General features: G+C 36.4%; 1 protein-coding gene across 1 annotated transcript in view; it reads right to left on the bottom strand.

Moving 5' to 3' along the window:
- Myo28B1 (Myosin 28B1) overlaps nucleotides 1–15,211 on the bottom strand; it is a 136,618-nt gene that overhangs the window by 29,305 nt on the left and 92,102 nt on the right. The window lies entirely within an intron of this gene.

Raw genomic sequence — 15,211 nt, 5'->3', positions numbered from 1 at the left:
AATTAATTGTTTGTAGTTAACTTTTATTGTTTTTTCGAAATTTTCCACAGCTTAATGAAATCTTACTTTTTGTGGCAAACTTTTTATGAACTAAATGTGGGTATAAAGTTCATTGACCGTACACATAAAATCAATATGAACAAAAGCAAAAGAACATTTTCGTACGATTCCCAAAAATAGTAAGAATGTACTATAATATGTTTAAAATGGTCATGACTTGGCGCCAATGATTTTCTTCTTTACTTTTAGTTCATTATTTCTTCTCTGAGATGGTGTAATTATATGAACTGCAGTTTGAAAGTACAAAAGAGCATTATATTTTCCTGGTTTTAATAACGCTTTGTGGAAATCTCAAAATATGGAGAACAATTTAGTTCAATTTTCACACGAGTTAGTTCTTCCTATAAAACAGTTTACAATTTTTGGTGTATATAGCACAAATTTCAAGAATTTTATGAAAATCTCATAATAATTATTATTTTGAACTATTTTATAGTTCATGCGACCACTTAAAAGTAGTTAAAATTTTACTTAAAAGTGGGTATTGGCATATAATTTGAAATTATATAGATTTGGCTAATTTTCCATGCCTATAACGAAATGTTTACTCACACATATTACACAATTTTTTCGAATCAGTCACTAGTAAAAATGGACATGTTTTGGTCCTTAAGACAGTTTTACCGTCAGTAAGTTAATTTTTTACTGTGGTGCACTAAATTTTTATCAATTTTAAAGAAATTTTCTACGATTAATTAAAATGTCTTAATCGTACGAGAGATGGTCCCTCGTAATCTTTTAGATATTTGACATACATTTACGACGTAAATCTTCGTAAAATACTTAGTTTTGGACAAAATAAGATTTTGAATAGTACAAGTTTTTTAGAACCATTTATTCCATGATTTTGTTTCTTTTTCATTAAGCAAATGCTAATATCTGACAAAGTTGTTTATTGAAACACAAAGGCAAACTTTGTGGCAATACAATCTAAATCGACGTGGTTGGTATTTTCTATGCCTACATGATGTAGCTAATTGCGTTTTTTGCCACAATTTTCACAGTTTCAACAATTTGAAAAGCGGTGCATACAGACGTTTTTCAAATTCCGGGTTCTTTGGAAAAAAAAATGCAAATTGCTTTTGAATAAAAAATTTAACATAAATAGGAGTTAAACTTAGGCCTCTGTGGTCATATGAGTGTAAATCGGGCGAAAGATATATATGGGAGCTAGGTTAGGTTAGGTTAGGTGGCAGCCCGATGTATCAGGCTCACTTAGACTATTCAGTCCATTGCACAGTGGTCCAAACCATCAATTTAGCCGGAAAAAAGTCATAACTTGCTTTTGAGAAGACTTATCGAGGTGAAACTTTGCATGCCTAATGTTTTTATTAAAATAGAGGTTCGCACCAGAAATGGGCGGAATCCATCAAATGGGCGTGGGATAGTTCTAGCTAGAAACAATAAACATTCGATTTTACATAACTTTATATTTTATTTAGAAGCACAAACGAGCATAATAAAAATATGAACAACACTAGGTTTGAATATTTTATTCAGAATCTACTTCACTTTCTGAATCGACTTTCGGCTCGCACATTAATGCGTCAGGCGCATCCGAAAGCAATGCTAGTACTTCTACAGATAAAGGTTCTGCATTCAGATAATGCCTTTGTTGATAAAGATGATATAAGAGGATCTGACGACAAAAGGAGATAGTGAAATAGATCATACATTGTTTTTTCTTGAGACATTTTTCGTGTGGTATTCTCTCGTATATTCCTGAAATCCTTATTTCGGGATTCTTCGGACAAGATTCCAATAGGTAGTGCGGCATATTGAATAATATCTGAAATCAGCATCGATATGCAACACTAAAGCCTCATTGCTGACGCTTTCCACGGAGAAGAACCTACGCATTTGACAGTGCTCGCAGCATGTCTCTTTCCAGATTTATAAAGGCTTGTTCCAGCAGCAAAGGTTAATTCTTCCGGCGACCAACTCTCCAATAATTGCGCTACCTTCATTTTTTTTGCCCTCTCCACCCAGAGAAGGAATATTATCACCTCAAACATATTTCAAGAGCAAAATATTATTTTTGGATGGTGACCATGTAAGATGTTTGTTGCAAAAATGTTGTTTTCTCGGCAAACATAACATGCTTTCCAAAAACAGATACATAATTTCGGAGAAAATAACATGGTTGCAGCGAACATGTCACATGGTCACCATCCAAAAATAACATTTTGCTCTTGAAACATGTTTGAGGTGATCATATTCCTTCTCTGGGTGTCTCCTTGATTTGAAAATTCCTTCAAAGGTCTTCCATGCTTAGATGTGACGGTCCCTCTAATGTTCCTTCTTCAAGATCTATTGATGAAGGTTCAGCAGGCCGTCTCCTTCACTTTCAAGTCCAATCTTAGAGAAAACGTAAGTAAAAACAGCTTTTTTTATTTTGCTGTTTCTCTTTGTAACAAACATTGTACAGTTCCTTCCTTAAAATCGACATTTTTCACTGTAAAAAAAAAACGTTTAGGCAAAAACTGGCGGCTGATTTTGCAAACATTGACACGTAGACATCACACACTGTACAAAAAGCCATAAACTATAGCATAAGTCGCGTAAAGTCCTACTTAAAACCTTCATGGAACTTGGACATTGAAGAAATTTTCACGGACTTGACACTTATGTACAAGAATGATTTTTTATCTAAACAAAATACCACATTGAACATAAATTTCGAGTAATATTTATTCATACCTTCACCTTAATTCACTTTGTCAACACATTGGTGAACTTCTCTGGGAGCTATATCTAAATCTAAACCAATGTCACAATTGACTACACTATAAATTGTAATCCTTGTGCAAAATTTAAAGCAAATCAGGATAAAACTCTGGCTTCTTGGATCATTTAAGTACATAAGGGTATGGTCGCAATAGGCGCATATTTGTAAGAAATGAGTGTCAAACTTTTTCCTGCAACACTTTCGAAATATTTGAATACTGTTTTTGGAAAATACTCCTATTGTGATGAGATCTCTGAGATCTAATAAGAATTTAATGTCAAGAGAGTATAGAAATTTAAAATTATTTATAAAATCTAAAAATTGCAATTAACATGGAGCATCGGTTCAGTCTGTTCTCCTTAACTTATTTTAACAACACATCTAATAATCATTTTAGAGTTTTATTCCAATTTTTACAGCTTTACCCAGCTCGTGTCTATTCGATAATTTTTATACCCTCCACCATATGATGGGGGTATATTAACTTTGTCATTCCGTTTGTAACACATCGAAATATTGCTCTAAGACCCCATAAAGTATATATATTCTGGGTCGTGGTGAAATTCTGGGTCGATCTGAGCATGTCCGTCCGTCCGTCCGTTGAAATCACGCTAACTTCCGAACGAAACAAGCTATCGACTTGAAACTTGGCACAAGTAGTTGTTATTGATGTAGGTCGGATGGTATTGCAAATGGGCCATATCGGTCCACTTTTACGTATAGCCCCCATATAAACGGACCCCCAAATTTGGCTTGCGGGGACTCTAAGAGAAGCAAATTTCATCCGATCCAGCTGAAATTTGATACATGGTGTCAGCATATGATCTTTAATAACCATGCAAAAATTAGTCCACATCGGTCCATAATTATATATAGCCCTCATATAAACCGATCACCAGATTTGACCTACGGAGCCTCTTGGAAGACCAAAATTCATCTGATTCAGTTGAAATTTGGTACGTGGTGTTAATATTTGGCCTCAAACACCCATGCAAAAATAACCATAATTATATATAGCCCCCATATAAACCGATCCCCAGATTTGACCTCCGGATCCCCTTGGAAGGGCAAAATTCATCCGATTCGGTTGAAATTTGGTACGTGATGTTAGTATATGGTATCCAACAACCATGCAGGAATTGGTTCATATCAGTCCATAATTATATATAGCTCCATATAAACCGATCCCCAGATTTGACCTCCGGTGACTTTTGGAGAAGCAAAATTCATCCGATCTGGTTGAAATTTCGTACGTGATGGTAGTGGTCCATATCAGTCCATAATCATATATAGCCCCCATAAAGGGTGATACGGTCAAAATTTGGTTAATATAAACTTGACGTATTTCTTTCAATTTTGCATTTAAAAAACCTGAACACCCCTCATTTTGAAGGTGTGTGTATGTAGAATGTTGCACCTATTTTGATTTTGGAATTCACTCTTCAGTTGTCAAAATGCCGTCCAAGCAAGAAGAGCAGCGTATCAAAATTTTGCTCGCGCATCGCGAAAATCCGAGCTACTCGCTAATATCTGGGATATGTTTGACAAGAACACTGTCGTTCGGATAAACTTATAGACTGGACAGCGCATTACCCAGTTAGGTTATGTTAGGTTAGGTGCACTTACGTTGCTTGGTAATCTAGAGTATGGGAGAGTACACCCCCACTTTCAAGTCTCTCATCTGTGTGCTCCCACCCCCAATGTCAACCCATTGCAGTGACAATTATAAGATATTCTCTGCAGTTATAAGATATTACTGCAAATCTCACATCACTTGAGACAACATTGCTATTGACCGTAACCTCCATTTAGAGATTAAGGAGATAGTTGTTATGATTAGAAAGATTGACATTGTTAAACGCAAAGTCCTCCGATTCAATTTGCAAAATAAAATACAAGTCGGTAATGCGACATCGTTTCAGTCATTAGTGAACCTCTTTGGAAGCAATCCAGGACTAGTTACACATATTACATGTGGAATTTACCCCTGATATACGTGGTGTAATGTCTCCTCATTCTGAAGTCCCATTCGTTTGGCTCCAAATCGCACAACACCTGGGACAGTAAGAAATATACCATGACCAACTTTCTTCTAGATATTCAGGAGATAATTGTCGCGGTAGAATTTGGACCTAAACATTTGGCTTTATTTAATAAATAAAGGAAAAAACTCAAAAAAAGAGTGAAAAAGTATGAATGTCTAAAAGTTTGGATGCTGTGCCCAATGGCAGTAAATATTATTTCAGTAAACCCAATTAAACGCATAACCCGCAATGCTGCTCTGATTCAGTGATGAGAAAACCTGGCTGAAAGCAATCCAGAACCAGTTAAGTACTTATGTCAAGTCTGTTCGTTATACGGAGGTTACTTGGATTCCGCAATGCTTCCTCCTTCTGCAGTACCATTTTTGGGCCATGACCGAACCCCATTTAGAGATCCAGGGCAAGACTGTCACGGTTATGGATATTATTAAACGCATAGTCCCTCTCGATTCAGTTTGCCAAACAGAATACAAGCCCGTGATGCAGCAGTACCTCAAAGAGAAGTAAACAATACTCCTCAGCGATCTGAATAATATTATGACAGTTTTGTTAGGTATAGTAGCAGTCCGATCTTTAGGTGGGCACCTTCTCCCAAAGACGATAAACTTCCTTTCTATAACCGAGCCCGAACGGTTTGTTATATCCACTTGAAAGAGTGGATACATCTGAGAATTTTCACCAGCATAATTAAGATGATATAAACAACCGCTGAAAGACTTTTTTGTGTTCGTCGAAAGTGGGATTGAAGCTAAAAATGGAATTTAAAATTAGCCATGAATTCATCCCAATCACGATGATGATTGATCTAGAGACAATCACCGTCATCCCGAGAAAAACTCTTTTTCGGTGCGATCACCTCAGGTTTATACATCAAGAAGTCTAAGGTTATAATTATGGAGTTATGGTTAGAGACTTCTAGATCTATAGGAATCTGCGACTGTCTGGACACAAAAGTGGCAACAACCATTTGCACATCCTAGTCTAAGGAGGAGCACAATATCAACATCCGTGATTGAAGCATTCCCAGTCCAAGAACTGTGAACTATCAACGGTGACGAAAAAGACTTTCTAGAGACAATAGACCGATGCAGTTCCAGCTAGTTAGGTTACTTCTCACTTCCCAAGCCGATGGTACCCAATATCGCATAAATATTAAATATTACGTTTCATTATTATGGAACACCATTTACACAAGTTTGAAATTCATGCCTACAAACAAATTCTGTTCACATTTTATATATTTCAGACTCTTTACGAATTTATTCCCCAAAGTGTCCCCAAGGATCTTCTTATATCCGGTGATAATTCTATACAATCCTGGGCGAAGGTGATACGTGACACTTATCTGCAACATGATTACGTTAAGCAGCGAGCCCCTCGGCAAACGGCCATAGAAGATATTTGCCTCTATGCCCATCTAACCTGGCCTATGTTGTTCTCCCGATTCTACGAAGCTGTACGAACAGATGGTCCCAAACTTTTAACTGATCAACTTATCATTGCGGTCAATTCGCAGGCTGTATATTTTGTAGATGAAACCGAGCAAATATTGGCAGAACTACCATATGTGGAAATAGCCAAAGTCATAAGGCAATCAGAGTCAGCGAATCCAATTGACACCTTATGCATAGAGACAGTACAAAAGGAGAATTTTACATTCAAATGTTATGAGGCAAAAGATGTAGAACATCTAATAACATTTATGATCGATGATTTGAAGAAAAGATCACACTATTGTATTGCTTTGGATGATGTTAATCCTGTTGATGAATTACCCGCGAGTAAGCTGCGAGGTCTCAAACTGAAACGGGGAGATCTAATAGAGCTGTGTGATGGTATTATGGGCTCCCAAATCATGGAAAACAATGAAACCTTCTTCAAGGGTATGTGTAACAACATCATTGGAGAGTTTTCTCCCAAAGCTGTCACCGTCTTGGCATGCCTGTCCAAGCCTTCTGAAAAAGTTTTGATGATCTATAAAGACATGGTTAATAGTGTACCCAAAAAACCAGATCGTTCGAAATACAATACCATACAACGTAAGAAGGTAACTATCCAATAAAAATGTTGCAATATTTTTATTTATTATGGATATTTAATTTTTGGAATAGCGCCCGCCGAGGATATTCTTCAGGTACATTGCATAGTGTTCGATCAGAATCTGATGAGTTATGGCGTCACTCACGAAATCTATTGAAGGCTCCTTTACTCAAACAACTTCAGCAGGACTACGAATTATTTGAGTTGGCTGTTACAATGTTCCAAAATATTTTGAAAGTAAGTACTTTTCCTAAGCAATATTAAGAAGACTGTTTGCATAAAAATTGTGAGTCACAAAAACATTTAACACTTTTAGCGATCGGCTCAGAATCAACTCCAGAGTCGATCTAACCCATAGAGAACATTAGCCTGTTCTCAAGATAACGGTTCTGCAAAATTTAAATTATCCTACAAATCTCGTTCACGTCGTATGCGACGACGATTAATTTTTGTACAAACTACAATACTCGATAACGATTGGCCTATATCACTAGAAAACATTCAGCTAATGTGCAAAATATAAAATTTAATAGAAAATTTAGCCATCTTACATGCAAAAATTTGTTCATATTAACCGATCCCCAGATTTGACTTCCGAATCCGCTCGTAGGAGCAATTTTCATCCAATCCGGTTGAAATTTGGTATGTGATGTTAGTATATATTTTGCAACAACCAAACAAACACATGTTCCTGTAGGTCCATAATTATATATAGCCCCATAAAAACTTGTCCCCTGATTTGATATCCGGAGCCTTTAGGAGTAGCAAATTCCATCCGATCCGGTCGAAATTAGGTGCGTGATGTTAGTATATGCCTTCTAACAACCATGCAAACAAATGTCTTACATGGTGTTAGTATATGCCCTCTGAATGTCAGATCGAGCACCTCCCTTCGCATCCGAGTTTCGAAAGTGTATCCTTCCTTGGGATCTATAAATCGAAGATCGATTATTCGAATATTGGCATGAAAATCTAAAAAAAATCGAAATCGACCCTGTTGGATAGTTTCTCTTGTTTTGGGCCTTTAGCATGCCCGGTAGGCGATCCTGCTGTAAGATGGGCCCCTCTGGGTTGCGTTTTCACTTCCTCTTCGGGAATGACCTTTAGCCTGGCACCTTCCCACAATTACCCCCCTTCAGCCAAGCAAGGGTTTCTGCCGTCTTGCAGGGTAGGATTTTATGTCCATGCTTTGACTGTATGTTGCCAAAAAATAGTCCTCCTCTTGCCGTATCCTTCCAGATATCTCAAATAGCAATCTGCTCTTCTATATTCTACATCGGTAAATTGTGAATAGGTAAATCTTTTGTTTCTGGTACCATTGCTCCTTATCGTGATACTGGCACGATAAGGAGTTAAAAAGTGGAGGAGACAAAATGGTAACAAAACAGAAATGATTCGAAAAATAAAGGCCTGAATTGATGGTGGATTTCCCCCATCATGAGCTGAATATATCGCGAGAATGGATCTCACACGTATTGAAAAATGAGCTTGGACTAAAGCCATTGAAGTTCACAAAAAGTTAGATTGGAAAGAGCCAAGGAGTTGCTCCGCTTGCACTATAGCCCGATTCCATGTTAAGTCCATTGACAAGGCATCTTCTTATAGCTGAGTCCGAACGACGTTTCACATTACGGTGAAACAACTTGGAGATGTTTTTTGTTTATTTTAATGGGCTGTTCAGGTCTATGTATATAAAAGAAAATAAAACAAGTATATACGGCCGTAAGTTCGGCCAGGCCGAATCTTATGTATCCTCCACCATGGATTGCGTAGAAACTTCTACGAAAGACTGTCATCCACAATCGAAATATTTGGGTTATGGTATCTTAAAACTTCTTAACATCGTTTTCTAAATTCTGAGTTAGTCCATACGTGGTATATATTAGACAAAAAAGTTATGTATAGTTAAGTCTACAAATAATTACGAATCGATATGGACTTTTTGCACGCTACGTAGAGAGCCAGAATTGAAATATGGGGGTCGCTTATATCGGGGCTATATACAATTATGAACTTGATATGGACCAATTTTTGTGTGATTGGAAATCGATTTATGTAAGGGATGTATATAACTATAGACCGATATAGACCTAGTTAGGCATGGTTGTTAACGACCATATACTAGCACAATGTACCAAATTTCAACTCACTCGGATGAAACTTGCTCCTCCAAGAGGCTCCAAAACCAAATCTCGGGATCGGGGCTATATATGATTATGGACTGATATGGACCACTTTTGGCATGGTTGTTAAATATCATATACAATCACCACGTACCAAATTTCAAGCAGATCGGACGAATTTTGCTTCTCCAAAAGGCACCGGAGGTCAAATCTGGGGATCGGTTTATATGGGAGCTATATATAATTATGGGCCGATAGGAACCAATTTCTGCATATTTGTTGGATACCATATACTAACATCGCGTACCAAATTTCAACCGAATGGGAAGAATTTTGCTCTTCCAAGGGGCTCTGGAGGTCAAATCTGGGGATCGGTTTATATGGGGGCTATATATAATTATGGACCAATATTTTCATGGTTGTTAGAGACCATATACTAACACAATGTACCAAATTTCAGCCGGATCGGATGATATTTGCTTCTCTTAGAGGCCTCGCAATCCAATTCGGGGGATCGGTGTATATGGGGCTATATATAATTATGAACCGATGTGGACCAATTTTTGCATGGTTGTTAGAGACCATATACTAACACCATGTACCAAATTTCAGCCGGATCGGATGAAATTTGTTTCTCTTAGAGGCCTCGCAAGCCAAATCGGGGGATCGGTTTAAAGGGTGATACGATCAAAATTTGGTCAATATAAACTTGACGTATTTCTTTCAATTTTGCATTTAAAAAACCCCTCATTTTGAAGGTGTGTGTGTAGAATGTTGCTCCTATTTTGATTTTGGAATTCACTCTTCAGTTGTCAAAATGCCGTCCAAGCAAGAAGAGCAGCGTATCAAAATTTTGCTCGCGCATCGCGAAAATCCGAGCTACTCGCACGCAAAGCTGGCAAAATCGCTAAAAGTTGCCAAATCAACCGTTAAAAATGTAATTAAAGTGTTTGGGGAACGTTTGTCGACAGCCAGGAAGTCTGGATCGGGGGGTTATCGAAAACCGGAAGCCGCTGAGACGACAAAGAGAGTTGCCGGTAGTTTCAAGCGAAACCCTAACCTCTCTCTCCGAGATGCCACAAATAAGCTGGGTGTATCGTCTACAACCGTGCATCGAGCCAAAAAACGAGCCGGACTATCGACTTACAAGAAGGTAGTGACTCCAAATCGCGATGATAAACAAAATACGACGGCCAAAGCGCGATCCCGGAGGCTGTACACGACGATGCTGACGAAGTTTGACTGCGTGGTAATGGACGACGAAACCTACGTCAAAGCCGACTACAAGCAGCTTCCGGGACAGGAGTTTTATACAGCAAAAGGAAGGGGAAAGGTAGCAGATATTTTCAAGCACATAAAACTGTCAAAGATCGCAAAGAAATATCTGGTTTGGCAAGCCATCTGTACCTGTGGCTTGAAAAGCAGCATTTTCATAGCTTCCGGGACTGTCAACCAAGAAATTTACGTGAAAGAGTGTTTGAATAAACGTCTGCTGCCTTTCCTGAAGAAACACGGTTGTTCCGTACTGTTTTGGCCGGATTTGGCATCTTGCCATTACGGTAAAAAGGCCATGAAGAAACACGGTTGTTCCGTACTGTTTTGGCTGGATTTGGCATCTTGCCATTACGGTAAAAAGGCCATGGAGTGGTACGCCGCCAAGAACGTGCAGGTGGTTCCCAAGGACAGAACCCTCCCACGCCAGAGAAATACTGGGCTATTGTCAAGCGGAACCTAAAGAAGACCAAAAAATCTGCTAAGGACGAGCAGCAGTTCAAGGCAAACTGGCTTTCTGCGGCGTAGAAGGTGGACAAGGTGGCTGTACAAAATCTGATGGCAGGTGTCAAGCGTGGGGCCCGGCAATTCGGATTTGGAAAAGCGAAAGCCTAACTGAATATTTTTCCTGAATTTTATACTAATTGAACTTGAAAAATAAATTTAATTTGATTTTTTAAATAAACGATTTCACCGATTTACACGCGTTTTCCCTTGACCAAATTTTGACCGTATCACCCTTTATGAACCGATCCCGAGATTTGGTTTTGGAGCCTCTTGGAGGAGCAAATTTCATTCGGGTCAGTTGAAATTTGGTACATTGTGCTAGTATGTTGCCATTAACAACCATGCCTAACCGATATGGACCGGTCTATAGTTATATATAGCCCTCAGATAAATAGATTCCCAATCACACAAAAATTGGTCCATATCCAGTTCATAATTGTATATAGCCCCCATATAAGCGACCCCCATATTTCAATTCTGACTCTCTACCACGTATGGACTAACTCACAATTTAGAAAACGATGTTAAGAAGTTTTAAGATACCACAACCCAAGTAATTCGATTGTGGATGACAGTCTTTAGTACAAGTTTCTATGCAATCCATGGTGGAGGGTACATAAGATTCGGCCTGGCCGAACTTACGGCCGTATATACTTGTTTTTTTTTTTATTAATGACAATTGTGTGTGACTTTTCATTGAAGAATTTATTTGGTTTTCGATTTCTAATGTATATGAATATATCTTTAACACGAAATATGTGTTAAATTTATATACATATCATATCAGACACACTTTTTAATCACACGGAAAACGAAGTACTTTCAGCCTCAATGTCAACAATAATTTTTGTATTAAATTGATCCAGTAAACATTAGAAAATATTTATAAATATTTTTAGCCATATATATTCTATTTTAAGCTTCAACTTCACGTGTGTTTTCAAATTTTATTGGCCTTATTAATTACGACACTTCGTTTTTTGAATATCTCTAGACGCTGGACACTGTTAGTTTGTAGGTTTATATGAATATTCTTACATTGTATGACCTTAAATAAAATTGTTTTCGTGATTTAAATAGATATAATAGGGGAATCTATCGTTGTTATAATCGCTTTACAAGCAATGATGAGGTACAGGTTAAACACCGAAAAAAGTCTGTTGTAAAACTGATACTAAAATAAACTAATATTTATTGCAAAAATTTTATTTTGTTTTAGTTTATTTTTAAAATTTTGTGAGAAATTTTGCAGAGTCCAACGATTTTATCCAAAAATTTTATGAACTAAATGGCAGTAAAATTTCAATGACATACAAGTCAGTTCTTTTCTAACTAAAACAGAAGAAGTTTTTCGTACACTTCTCAAAAATAGTATGAAGATTAATTTTTTTTCTTTAGTTTTTTTTTTCGAGAAAGATGCATTTCGTAAATGGTAGTTAATAAACCAAAAATGTCAGAAAATTTTCATCAATTTTATGAATCTCAAAATTTGAAATACAATTTAGTTAAATTTTCACACGAGATCAGTTCATTTTTCTCATAATGTAGTTTGCTTTTTTCTGTGGATATTGTGTACTCATAAAGAACATTTTCATTGGTTGTAAAACCATAACAAGTTACTAGACGATCTTATTCAAGTTTGGCACAATTCAATCTTTTATTTTATCACTTAGGCGTTCAAAATAGTGGGTACGCAGAGAAAAGTGTTTTTGTCTTCAATCATCAAGTCATTAACCTCTAATTGTTATTTCTTCAATCGCAGAATTGATCACCAACGTCAAATAAACAATTAATTGGTCCAATTAGAAAATTAAGTGATACAAGTAATTTGTGTGATGTTTGTTTGTTTGTTTTTTGACTTTTTTGAGAAATTGGAAAGAATGCATGGTTTTGCTTGAGATTTTTTTCCCAGTATAAACTTGCAGGAAGTAGCACATAATTACCACATGATTTTTTAAAAGTAATAAACAAATAATATATTCCAAAATGTCAATTAGAAGTGTAATAAAAAATATGAATATGTTTATTGTTTTAACTGGTTTAAAAAAAATGTTAATTTGTTGTGGTATATTTGTTCTGGAAAGCGTTAGCGTACACCGAAAAAAAGTAAACTATTTTGTAGGATGAATGAACTAACTCGTGCGAAAATTGAACTAAATTCTACTCCACATTGAGAGATTCCCACAAACCGAGAAAAACCGAGAATATTTAAAGCCTTTTGTACTTTTTAACTACAGTTCATGAAATTACACCCTATAATAGAAGAAACAAGTAAGGAAAGTCTAAAGTCGGGCTGGGCCCATTATATTATACCCTGCACCACTTTGTAGATCCACATTTTCGATACCATATCAAATTTGTCAAATGTGTTGGGTGCTATGCATAAAGGTTTTTGTTCTCCTATAGAAACATTTAATTCTGACTCGATCTGGACAACATTTGTTAGACTTCTAAAAAAACTGTAGACTTAAAAATTTCAGTCGGTTAATACCCTGGGGTGGAACACAATGTTCGGCCGGGCCGAATCTTAAATACCCACCACCATGAATCAAATATAATAGTTTACTTTGAAAACTCTTCGTCGTAGCGGGTTTCTTGATAATATATAGCATTTTAGGGGGTTTGATGACAAATTTTCCCCCAAGCAAATCAGTTCAACCAGATTCTACCTATGAAGACTAGATCAGATTCTGGATTTATGAGAACCAATTTTGTTTGAGTTTTAGAGAAATCATAAACATATCGTGTAACAGGTAGGCTGATATGTCCCCGGTCTGACACATAGATGGCGTCGCTAGTATTAAATGCATATTATTTTTATATAGTACCACCTGCAAATGATTCGTGTCAAAATTGGACGTCTGTAAATCAATTAGTTTGTGAAGCAACTTCTGTTATTGTGAAAAAAATGGAAAAAAAAGAATTTCGTGATTTGATAAAATACTGTTTTCTGAAGGTGTTTAAGTTCAAATTCGTAAGGTCAAAATTTATTCGTTAGATGGGGACTTAAAATCTTGTAAAATGACAATTTCCCCCTTGTTAGAAAATGTACCTTAAGCTCTGGATGCAGCTCTGTGCTCTCAGCACAATTCGTTACATTTTTCTAACGAGTCGCGCCATTACCGTCTTGCGGCGTCTAACTTTTGTTATTATTCGTTACTGGATTACGTCCGTCCAACGATTGTTTTGTAAAAGGTAAATTAATCTCCCAAAAAATTCAATAAAATTACGTTTTATTGAAACATTATTGAAAAGAAAAACTAAATCCTTGTGTTTTTATTTATTTTATTTCTCGGTGCTACGCATTCATTGGTCCAATCGAGCCGGATACTTGCTTACAGCAATTAATAAAGGATTTTGTTTTGTCTTTTTTTCAAAGGAAAGTGCTGATATTGTGAAGCAACAACAAAAAAGCAGCCAGTTTGCAGCCATATTTGTGGAAGATTTCAATTGAAAAATTATTTAAATAATCATATATCAACACACAGGTGCGTATGTCAGTGTTTTATTAAAATAATTGAGCAAATCGCGAGTGTTTTAAATTTAAACCGCGGTCGTTTTACAACATCGATACAATTATTTCGTTTTGCCGACGGCAAATTGCATTTCAAAAAACACACATTCGTTGCTACATACGTACGTACATTTCTTTCGTTTGTTTAATTTCGTTTTGTTAAATGATATTCAAGTGAAAGAATAATCAAAATAAAAAGTGAAAAATCTATTGTATATATTGGTGTTGTGTGGTGAATTTAAACGTTGACAGTGCTTATTTACTTCAAAACATTATTTGCAATTACGTTGCCTTTAACTTGAAGTAAATAAAACAATAACAAAATACACGCAGACTCCAAAGGCTCTGTTGGTCGTATTACTATTGTAAACAAACATCAATCGTCACTGCAGTCAACGTTTGAATTACATACCTACGTATGATCAGTGATACACACACGTATATACATACATATTTTTTTTGAGCTGTGTTTCTTTGGTTTATTTGTTAACCCTCACGGGGCCGCGAGTCGTAAATATTTTGAAGAAAATTATAAAAATTTTTGAAATTGAGTTTTTGGGTTATCGTGTTGTATGACCCATTAGCGTTACGCGCATTAGTAAAAATTATCGTTTTGGTCACTGTGCACCCTACAGGCGGTCCGGTACGATCGTATAATTTTTATTTTATCGTATATATTACGTATATATATTTTTATTTCTATATTTTTTATTATTTGTGATTTTGAATTTTTTTTGGGGAGATTATCTGGCGTGGAAGTGTAGAGGTGTATTTTACAGTCCGTGCACCCTACATTTGGTCTTACAGACATTTTTTTATAATTTCTTATAATTTGTTGAATTTTTTGATTATTTGGTTTTCGTGTGTGGAATTTTGATACAAATTGGCGGCAGTCAGTATTCTTCGGTACACTGAGCGTAATTTT

Source organism: Haematobia irritans, chromosome 2 (genome assembly GCF_050003625.1).
Source record: "Haematobia irritans isolate KBUSLIRL chromosome 2, ASM5000362v1, whole genome shotgun sequence".
NCBI lineage: Eukaryota > Metazoa > Arthropoda > Insecta > Diptera > Muscidae > Haematobia > Haematobia irritans.
Note: the sequence above shows the minus strand (reverse complement) of the source record. Positions and strands in the feature narration are given on the sequence as shown.